Consider the following 11,442-nt stretch of genomic DNA (forward strand, 5'->3'; position numbering starts at 1 on the left):
AGGACTGCAAGTCAGAACTACTGACTAGAAAAAAAAGAAAACATATTAAGAACACATGATAAGAAAAGAAGAGAAAGACACTCTACTCATCAGTGTAGCTCTTACAGCTTACACTGCCCTTGTCCACCTCCTTAAAACTTATTTTACGTTGGAGCTGTGCAGGTTGGCCCCATGAGGAGGACACCTTGAGGCTGAACATGTCGGAGGCTCCTCACTGCAGAACACCCATGGGTCCTCTGCAGGGCTGAATGTATCACACAGGGCAGCTGATTCTCGACCCAGTTCACATGCCATTGCTTGTGCAAAACACGCGTCCAGCCACCAGGCTTGCATAAATTGGCTGTAAATGGTTAATTAAATGCATTTGTACCCCACCACCTGATTTGCATGCAGAATTGTCAAAACAGCCTGCTAAGATTAGACACAATGTACTCCCCGAACACAATTGTACCACTGAAACGGTCTGAAAATCTGGCGCATTGAGTTAAATTTTCACATTGTGCCTTCTTGTGTAATAACAATAATCTCCTCTGCCTTGGAGTATAATCGCAATAAAGAGCTTTTTGTGATTCATTCAGTGTTTATTCACTCAGTAAACAGCCCTTTATTGCTTTTTATACTACAAAGCAAATGAGATTATTGCTTAAATTGTCCGGTAGCAACTAGCTTCTGTCCTCTGGCTTGCTTATTCAGTTTGTTTTTGTGTTGTGGTTTTGGAAAAGAAAACTTGTTTAAAATTAGCTCCCCAATAAATCACAGTAACAATGAAGTGAGAGTTTCTGCAGTGTGACAGATTTGTAGCTTTTTATGTTTGTAATGATGATGATATGTTTTCTAGCTTATTTATTCCCTTCTGCCTTTATTTTCCCAAACTCTAAAGTCTGCTGCTGTGAAGAAAACTCAAAGATGTTGGTGTTTGGGAAGGGGGAACTTACACTCCTTGGACTGCACAGCTGCCTTTGCAGTATTCCCAGGAGGGAAAGGTGCAGGAAAGAAGCAAAGAAAGTAAAGAGGCAGGAATCTGAAGCTGAGAGTCCAGAGGCATCAACACTAATTCACATCCTGCCCTGTTCCTAAGAGCTTCAGTGAGTTCTTTCCCTATATAATAAGGTTGGTGATGTTATCTGCCTTGAAAAGTGCCCCAAGACCTTTGGATGGTTAGCAATAAACATTTCTGTTATTCAGTGACTCTCCAAGCAGTTCTCAAGAGCAGCTGTTCTTAGCACACCATCTCCCCATGAAGGTGTGTGGTGGAGCAGCCCTGCAGGCCCTCAAGGCTGGGAGCTCTGTAATGTTCATCATGGAGAACGAGTCAGCTGTAGCCAACATTTGTTCATTCTCTCCTTTTCTGAGTGTGCAAATGGAGCAGCCCATAATTATTCCTCATCACGAGGCCAAGTGGAGTATTCATCAAGAGAACGGGAAAGACTATTTCTCTCTTTCAGGCAGTAGCACGTAAATGGCATTTCTTATTTCAGTCCTGCCAGCTTTGAGACGTTAGCAAAGCATTTCCCTGATAATTATTGATCTTCTGTATTTATAGAAAGCTGGGACCAGTACAATTCAATATTCAGGAGATGCCAATTTTCTATGAATACCTGAGAATGACTTGGTCATTTTCCATTTCTGTAATTGCTTCTGTATTGCTGGGGCATGAATTGCATTCTTTAAAACCCACCTAGGAATGGAACACGGGCGAGGAAGCTCTGCATGGTTTTCTTTCTCCTCAGTGAAGCCAAGCATGTTGTTTTCAATTAGGGCATTTCAAGTATTAATGTCCAACTTCATTTACTCACATCTACTGCCAGCTTCCACACTCAAATGGATAACCTAAATTAATTGATCTAGAACTACAAATCGGGGCTCTCAATTTGTTAAATATGCAATTGCGTCTGTATTTTCTCGGACTCTATTTTCTACAGGAGTCTTTGAATTTAGCTAGTCTTGACAGATTTTGAATGACCATATTTCTTCTCTGGGTAACAGTGTTTCCTAGATTTAGCTTTTTTCCTTCCTCTGTGCTGTTACATTCAGTTTTCTTATTAGTCTATAGCGCCTATTTTTAGAGTAACCTAAACAGTGACATGGTTCTTGAAAAGAGCAGGCCAAGTCCCAGCTCCACTGAAGTCCCCAGCAAAATCTTTGCCCATTGGCACCAGAAAATGAGATGGTAAATCCTCATTCCCTAGAGCTTGCAGTGTGGTTCCATATCTCAGAGCCAAAGGACCTGATCTGGTTTTTCCAAGGACACGTGAGCTGGTACCTATGGTGTGCCTGGGGCTGCTCTCTGTGCTGACTGGGGAATCATCTGCTGCAGAGGGTGAGGTCACTGATTGAATGGATATCTCCCACTACTTGAAACCGGGAGCAAGGCCTGGAGTACCATGGTATCACAGTTTTGACAGCAAAATGTCCAGAGGTTCCTCTTTGGAGTGCTACTGCATAAAAGCTATCCTGATCCTGGGCATGAAAAAATTATTTAAACCACCCATATTTCTCTGATGATAAAATAATAATTAATTGTCAAACTGTGCATAACATCATCTATACATACATTAAAGGGGAGATGTCAGAGTCAGCACTGACAGTGAAGCAGTGTCCTCCTTTTGGGAGCGAAGGCCAGGCAGACACCAAACTGTCTGTGGGATATGTCCCCTCTGTTCACCCCATGCCAGTGGCTCCTGCAGAGGAGACAGCCCAGAGCAATGCACTGTTCTTCAGGTCTCAGAGCAGTGCACTTTGCTTTCCAGGTCTGCACTGGAAGTACATTGGAAATGCTGTGCTCCTGTGCAGGCAGTGTGTGCATCCCCTGTGCCTCCAGCAAAAAGTTTCCCTGTGAGACTCCTGCCAATCCGGGCACAGGCTCCCCTAGGGATGTGACATGTTTGGTTTCCCTGGGTAGGAACACACTCTGCTTCATAGTTTCCATGCATAAGAAACTTGCTAAGTGCACGGCCTCATCTATGATTAGATTTTTGTTTCACAGGGCAACAGTGATTTATGAAGCATATTTTCATGTGGTGACCAGAAAATGTTTCCATTTAATGATTGGGCAGTGTACTTTCCTTTATCAAACCTGCTTGAAAACCTTTTATTGTTTTAAGAATATGTTTTCACAGGCGTTTTCTTTTTAAAGGGGCTCTGGTCTGGTTTGCTAAAGCTTCCAGGTTGCTGGATAAATGTGTTGTTTGTTGGAACAAGGTGAGGAAGCTGATGGTCAACATGCCATGCAGGAACTTACAAGGGTTTCTTCAATTAGTAGTCCTGATACTTTGGGTGCCCTTGATCATGTCACTTTGCTGCCTTGCATGTCAGCTCCTCACCTGAAAAAGGAGAACAGTCTTATTCATTTTCCCTTGCAGTCCCTCAGCCTGTTCATCCCTTCAGATTCTTCATCAGAGGCTCTGGTTCTCACTGGGCCAGCATGGTGAGGGTTTGCAGTCCTGGCTGTCACAGGATATTAATTAATCATTCCAAAAAATCATGTCAAAGAAATATTAATTAATCATTGCTCCAGAAAACAGCTCACCACAGACACTGTCTGTGGGCCCTCGGTACAGCCTCGGAGCTGCTGGAAGTTCCCTGTCTTTCAAACAGGGCCCATGGACATGATTAAAAGAACTGCCTCAAATCATCCCAACTTTCTCACTATTAAACAGCAGCTGCAGCTTCTTCTCTTTTTGATTTTCGTTTCTTATTCTTTTTTTTTTTTGAACCTGGCAGCCTTAGTCAATAAGCCATAAGCACCGAGCTAAGAAGAACTGCTGTCATCAGACAAAAAGGCCTCCAAGTCCACATCCCTAACAACCTATTTTAATAACAAGAGCAATAACGGGATTTATTATGCATGCGGCTTTCTGCAATCATTTCTGAAGAGAAAATTAGTTTGAAGCCTCAGGCGACAGTTGAACTCTCAGAGGCGCCTAAAATAAAATAAGGAGGGGGGGAAGGGGATGGGAGGGGGCTGAAAAAATAATAACTGGGGAAAAAAAGTGTGATGGGAAAAGTTATTGGAGCAAGAATGCTGGTAAACTTTATCTGTGATCTGGTTGTGTCTTCTGGAGGGAGGATGAGGTGGCTGGGAGCCGTGCAGGTTTGCTGGGCCAGGCTGTTGGGGACTCAGGTGATGTGAGAGCTGGCAGAGCATGGTCCAGCATGGAACCACCAGTGGTACAGCCCCAGAGCCTTGGTTGACTGTATGGTGAAGTGATGATAAATTCCAGAAGGGCTCTGTGCCAGGGAGTTAATCTCAGCTCAGGCAGGGGCTTAAAAGGAAAAGAAAAACCACCAAAACAAAATAAAACAAAACAAAAAAGGAAAGAAGAAGAGGGCAAGGGCCAGGTGAGCTGCTTGAAGCAGGAGATGTGAGGGACTGACTGCAGGTTAGGGCCAGGAGCACTCGTGGGATGGCCTGTCCTGCATGGACATCTGCCCCCAGGACCCACTGCCATTGTATTCACACCTGCCCCTTCACAACCACCAAAAAGTGCATCTCTTCCCAACCAGATTCAGGTGCACCTTGAAACAGGGGTTTTTAGGTGCTGGCATCTGCCTGCCCTGAAAGACCTGCACCATCCTCTGCTGAATGTAGGGAGAGAGAATGAAGTTTGGGAATGGGAGTAGGGTACTGTTCCAATTCACAACACTGACTGTGCTTTTCTCTGACCAAGAAGAGGTCAAACTACAAAGATTCCTCTCAGACATGCTGGATTTCTCCCCCAGTTTGCACCTGCAGAGCCCATGCCAAGACCCCACCTCAGCCTATTCCTGTGGCACATGAAGGGATTTGAGGGGCTGGAGGTAGATGATGATGTTTGGGAGTTGGGGTGGCTGAGACAGCCTGAAACACAGAAATTACTTCACCACCACGATGGTGGCAGCTGCTTCCTGAGGGATATCCTGTGCAGGATGGTGTCTGTCTCCAGCAGGGATCCAGGGAAAAAGGTGGTATTTCAGGGATAAAGCCCTGTGGGGGACCTCCCTTCCTCAGAGAAAGCCAGCGCTGATGGACTCAGGTGCTGCAGCTGACCCAGGGCCAGGTGCCCCCATACCAAACCAGGGTAGGTTTGCTTTACCCTGCTCCTGGCTCTGCATTCCCATTTCAGACAAATCCTCGACGGAACAGCAGGACTTGACACCAGTCAGCACACAATAGTTCCTTCTGAAATCTAAAATAAAAGCAACATCAAGGGAAAAGATTGTGATTGTATTTATGTGTGTCCTCATCAAAGAAAGACAAAGCCAACCACTTTTGTGTATGTAGGACTTCTTTTAGTGATTAAGAAAAGTTTTTCCCCCTCCTGAGGCAATGCATGAACTTCACTGCTGGAAATAGTGCAGACCCAGCTGAGACCAAGCATCTCAAACCTGCTATTAGATGCTTTTGGGGCTCTGGTTTGAGGATATATTACTTTACCTCAGCTCTGGAGTCTGAGGCCGCCCTTTTCAAACTGTAAGAGGTGGCCAAAGAAAATAACGTGTGGTTATTGTTTAAAAAGTTATCGTACCAGAAAAGTATATGATCACTTAAAGGCAGCATCAGAGAGCTGGGTCATCTGCTGGCTTCATCCAGGGCCTTGGCTAACCAGCTAATTCCATAGTGATATTTATGGCTTGTATATAAAAAAGAAAATGGTCTGAAATCCTGTGGCTGTTTGGTACCCATGTCTTTAATGTCTAACTGCTTATTCATTCTAAAAAGTGGGATTTAATAAGACAGTTATTGTATGTTATTTAAATACCAATTGATTATTAAAAACATCTTTATTTATAACTGCAAATTATAAACTACTAGGGGAAGTGCAGCCAATCAAATCAGTGGACTGCCTGATGAATATCCTTTTCTAACCCCATCATTTTATATATAGAAAAGAGCTTGACTTATGCAGCAGGAATAAAACTAACTTAACTGCCTTTATGGGTCATTTCTTTCTTTGATGAATACTTGTAACTCCCTGTAATGGTAATGGGACCTTTGCTTTCCAACTGAGCAGAAAATAAACAGTCCTCACTGTAGGGGCTCTACTGCCTTTTTGGGGGAAAGCAGAGGCGGATGAAATGTTCTCTGCTTTAGTAATGCATGCCAAAAATATTCCTGAATAAGATCCCCTTTCCCTATTTCCTGGCAAATGCTGCCCAGAGGGTCCTGCCAGTGCCTGAAAAGAAAAAAAACCCTGTACTCCACTCCTTGGTAGTCCCACCAGAAATCTGGGCTGATAATGGATAGATCTTCTATAGACTTCTGTCACAGCAGTCTTTTAAGATTTTTCTCTCTAACATACATTCCTGCTCTTTGGTGGCTTTTTCACTGGAGAGAATAAAGACATGTTGTAAGCTAGAAGAAATGAGAAGTGCTCATCCCATCCCTCCCTTCCCTTTGGTTGGTTTCTTAATTTGTTTTACCTTTTTTTAATTTTTTTCTCCCGATTAAGCTATAAGATTAATGAAGGGTTGGAGGGGAAAAAAATTTAAAAAAAAGGTATGTCTTTCCTGCCTCCTTTTCTAAATGCAAAGTGCAGCTGCTGTTGCAGAGACAGGTTCTGCAACTCCAGCAAGCACTCACAGCACAGCAGGCCTGACTCACAGCCAAGAAAGGGAAAATCTGATATGGTATTTATGTCTCTGTTTAGGGAAATTAACCCGAAATAAGGTGGTAGCTAAGACAGGAGACAATGAAACAGGAGAGAGGAAACTTGTTCTTTAAGAAAATAAAAGAGAAAAGAAAAGGGAAGCCAATTTAGGTGGGCTCCTAAACAAATAACAAACACTTTGAAATCCTGTATCCTGGTGGCTTTACAAATTAACTTTGCAAGGAAAATGGCTTGTTTTTCCTTTGTGAGCCTCGTTAACATCTGAGGGTTACACACCGAGGTGTTGTATCACCAGCAGGCATCAATCAGCACAACTCCCCTAAAATCAGTGTAACTACAGCCACTTACACAAGGTCCAGGTCCAGGGACAGCACACATCCCTGGGAGGTGGTAAAGGCAGGACAAGCACCAGAGCCTACTGCATCAATGAGCTGTTCTTTCCACAGGTGTCTCTTTTTACCATTCATTCTTTCAACTTACTGATGCAATCTTCCAAAATGTATCTTGACTCACTACTACAAATTATTTGCAATTAACAGATCTATTGACTCAATCATTGTTCTATTGTATCTTTTTCCTTTTAGTGTAGTGAAAAAAAAATCCGTTCCTAAACAAGACAAGATCTTTAAAAAGATCTTCATTATATTTCAATAGAATCTCTCTTTTGTTGAAAGAAAATACATCTGTTTATTAATTAAGAGGAATTTGCCTAAGTTAGTTCCGCTGAACAAACACTTTGTGTTGCCACATGAGGCCAAATACTTTGAATTTTCCTGTGCTGTGGAGTGAAGCTCTGCTGTTACTGAGCTGAATGCTCTGTAACTCACAGAAAAAGCAAGAGTGGGCCAAGTCTTACAGATTTTATGGACATCTCTGTAACCTTCCAAATATTTCTAAGGTACCCATTCACACCAGCAACTGAGCTCCAGATGAATCAGTTATTATGAATATTTGGCCTGTTAAACCTCCTTTTCTCTGCCCACAGTCAGTGAAAAAAATCTGTTATCATCTTGCACTTTGCTCAAAATTTCATGCTAACAAATTTCAGTCTGGCCAAAGCCTCATTTTTTAACAAGTTGTTGGCATTTATATAGCATAATGTGAAATTGGTAGTATAGATCATTAATGTCATTTCCCATCTGTGCCACAGCACAAGGCAGGCTGGGAAGAGCCCTCTGCAGAGGTCTCACTGCACATCTAACTTTTTTGGAGTGAGATGAGCGAGAGAATATCACCCCAAAAACTAGTCCAAGTATCAGCTCAGGATTTTCCCCTGCAATGAACAGAAAGAGTTTCTGCCCAAGTCCACCATGATCTGATTGGTTTTGTCCTCATTTTGCTGAAGGAGGTTGGTGTCAGAATGAGCTGGAGGAGAGGCTGCTCATCCTGCCAGTAATGTGGTAGCTTTAACAGACCCTCAGAAAAAATATAGTGCACACTGTGCCTGGAAGTACAGCCCTGGTTCCAGCAGGGTTGTTGCTCTTGAAAGACAAGGTCCCAGCTTGAACAGGATTTGGACCTTGACCCAACCCCTTCATCCAGCCAGGCTGGCCTTCAGCAGTGCTGGAGGAGGGCAGGATTTAGAGCTGGGGCTGGATTTTATAACTCTGGTTTGACTTCAGGCTTGCGTGTGAGAAAGGCTCTGGATGGATTTATACTGCCCCTCTGTGAGTCTCAGCATCGCAGTGTGGGGGGCTCTGCTCAGGCACGTTGAGCTCAGCCAGCTGATGCTCTGGCTGCTTTATGGGCCAGGTAAAGCCACCTGAGTGCTGGGGCAGACGTTCAGCTGTGTGATTTTGGACAGCTAACCCACACTTAAATGCCATTTACACTTATTAACAGCAGCACGGTGACATCTGGTACAGTAACTCTGGAGGATTACGTGAGACAGAGTGAAATAACTTCACCAAAAGGCAAATGCTGGAGCGTTCCCTTTTGTGTATTGAACATTCCTGTAGGCTCTCTACTTGCTCTTTTTGGACAATGCTTTCTTGGCTGGCTGGATTATTGTATATCACCTCTCTAACCTGCTGTATTAATTTCCATTGACTGTGAAAAGAACTTGTCAAATAAGGAGGAAAAAGGAGGGGGGAGTCTTTTAATCCATAAGGCACAGTTCTTAAAAGCACCTTGTTGTGTAGTAGCTGCACACAAGTGAAGAATTTGTCAAGAATACAGGGCTGCTGCTAATTGTCTGAATAAATTACAGCTTTGGAGCCTGGAAGCCACAAATCATGTCATTGTAGCACTAAGCCATTCCTTTATGGAATTGATCTTTTACAACCAAGAAAAAAACTTTTTAGAAAACTGCCCTGCAGTAAAAATTAGAGAGAGAGAGAAACTCTGTGTGTGTGTGTGTGTGTGTGTGTGTGTGTGTGTGTGTGTGTGTGTGTGTGTGTGTATCCATGGGGATGTGAGCAGGGCAGTCTGCAGCTCCCAGCAGCCCTCTCAGAGAGCAGGGCTCCCAATCTGCTCACCTTTTACACCAAAGCCATTTGAAGCAGCCAGACCACAGGTGAAACCCTTTAGAGTGCTGGAGAAATAAGCAGGACTAAGAGAATTTTTGTGTCCATGGGAGGGTGGCTGGTGGTCACTTCTGCAGGATGGATGTCAGCACATTCCTCCTTGGAAGGGCAATCCAGCCTCAAAAGAAAATATTAAAATATGTATAGCAAAGCACATGTTAGGGATTCATGTGACATTCACTTTCTTGCAGAGGACTTGCAAAAAGCACTATTAATTATTTTATCCATTAAGATTTAATTTTTTTCACAAGTGTGAAGCAACAGGTTCATGTTGCCCTTGTAGTGCAGGCACTTGACCATTATGATTTTTCCTTCCAGCTTTAGCTACAGTATCAGAAAAAGGAATAAAGTATTATTATTTTTTTTTTTTTCATTTTCTTCTGAACTGTCTGGTTCAGACTGTGGGCTGAGTCCTGCTCTCACTGTTGTCATTTGAAAGACTCCTACTGAGTTCAGCAGTCTTTGGAGGCAGGCAAGTCCATGTGCAGTAATCCAGTGTGGCACGGTCTTTAAAGGGGAGTTTAGTTCTGTGTGAAGAATGACTCCTTGAGATAATTCCCAGTTCATACTGTGAACTAGACAATAAAGTGGAAAGTGCTCCCTGGAATTTCCTTAAGGCAACCTGAAGCTGTGCTCAGGCTCTTTCCCAGTTTATTAGTAGTGTTTGGCAAAGTACCTCAGGCTTCTTTGCAGACCACAGTAATTGGTTACCAGACACTGGAGGACAAGCTGCCTGATAAAATTCATAGTCTGTAATGAGGCAGACAGGCATGATAACACAGCAATAAATCACAGCCATTGGGGCATACTCCCGGGATGGCTGGCACAGGGGTTTCAATCAGAAGTCAAGAAGATTCCATGTCATACTCCCCTTCGTGGTCAAATCTCCCTCTGGATCCTCTCCAGGTGTCAGGTCAAAGGCAGCAGTGAGGAACTAACTACAGATGAAATGCCAGACAGGAGATGTGCTCAGACTTGTTCTACAAAGGATGCACTAAAATATAATAGTTATTATTATATACTTCAGGAAGTTTAGTTCCTATACCAACTATCCATTAGTGCACTACATGAATAATTGATTGCAATCCTGGTACTTGCCTGGGATCATTCTCCGCACAACCCAAAAGTGACATGGGATGAACACACAGTGCTGATTCAGTAAGTTGAGGAAATGCTCAGCAAAGCTGATGACAATGTCTCAATGTCATCAGTGGTCCCAAATCCTCAATATCTGCTTGAGACAAGCAGCTTGGGAACAGGGGTTTTACACCAACAGCTGCTCTTCTCACACTTCCCTGCTTCAGTAACCTCCATGGGCTGGCTAACCCATGTGCCACAGTTAGTTAATGAGAAGAAAGCCTTTCTTCCTCCAAAACCACAGCAAATCATTAGCTTTAATGCAGAACTACTTGTTTAGTAGTCCTGTTCATCAGGACATGCCTTTCCCTGCCAAAACTCCTTCTAAAACACTAATCCCATTCCCAAATCTGGCAAATCGTAGCGGATTTCTCCATCACTGCTTGTTTATAGAGTTTCTTCCACCTCCCTTAGAAAAACTGGGTAGGCAAAATGCTGACATAGCTGAGCTGGAATGGAGAGCAAATGTGACAGTTTAGACAGAGACAAGCAGATGGCTGGATCCAAAAGTACCAGCCTCATGTACAGGGGTCACAAATTCAACTCCCGTTCTTGGGTTCTGTGGTTTGACTTTAAAAGTGTGGAAAATTCTCTGTTTGAGAACAATCTTCAGGCACTTACAGACACTTTTGGATGTGCTGTGCAGAGCAGTCCCTGGAGAACCCAGGTGCCAATAGGCTCACTCACTTTTATTGCTGAAATTACAGGATGAGTTGAGCCCAGCCTCTGATGATGCCAATATTGTTTAATGTTCTGTATTATGGATTTACCTGAAGGTGAGTGATAGTCTGCTCAATTTCTTGTGTGTTTTCTTTAATGTTCAATGTCTTCTTGATGTTTATCATCACAGCCCTTACACAAGGTATGGCTTTACAAGTAAGGAGCTCAATGGGGGCTATCTGCACCAAGGATTTGCACCTACCTGTGAGGCAGGCAGCAGAGTTTCAGGCTGTCTGGAGCCCTGGATGTAAGCAGGGTGTTGAAACAAGTCCAGAGGAAGCCATGAAGATGGTCCATGGTCTGGAGCACCTCTCCTATAAGGAAAGGCTGAGACAGCTGGGGAGATTCAGCCTGGAGAAGAAAAGGCTCTGGGGAGGCTTTATAGCACCTCCCAGTACCTAAAGGGTCTCCAAGAGAAGGAGGGAAGGATTTTGGATAAGGGCATGTAGAAGTAGAACAAGCTTTCAACT

At 43.6% G+C, this 11,442-nt stretch overlaps 1 long non-coding RNA gene across 1 annotated transcript; it reads right to left on the minus strand.

Annotated features, from left to right (window-relative positions):
* Window positions 1-3,192: 3,192 nt before the first annotated feature.
* On the minus strand, window positions 3,193-7,004 carry LOC138120925 (uncharacterized). The gene is made up of 3 exons (XR_011155991.1): window positions 6,939-7,004; window positions 5,076-5,168; window positions 3,193-3,323 (listed from the first exon to the last, which is right to left on the minus strand). It is a non-coding gene; the product is annotated as an uncharacterized lncRNA (long non-coding RNA).
* Between the last annotated feature and the right edge of the window lie 4,438 nt (window positions 7,005-11,442).

The sequence above is a fragment of the Aphelocoma coerulescens genome, chromosome 20, assembly GCF_041296385.1.
Source record: "Aphelocoma coerulescens isolate FSJ_1873_10779 chromosome 20, UR_Acoe_1.0, whole genome shotgun sequence".
NCBI lineage: Eukaryota > Metazoa > Chordata > Aves > Passeriformes > Corvidae > Aphelocoma > Aphelocoma coerulescens.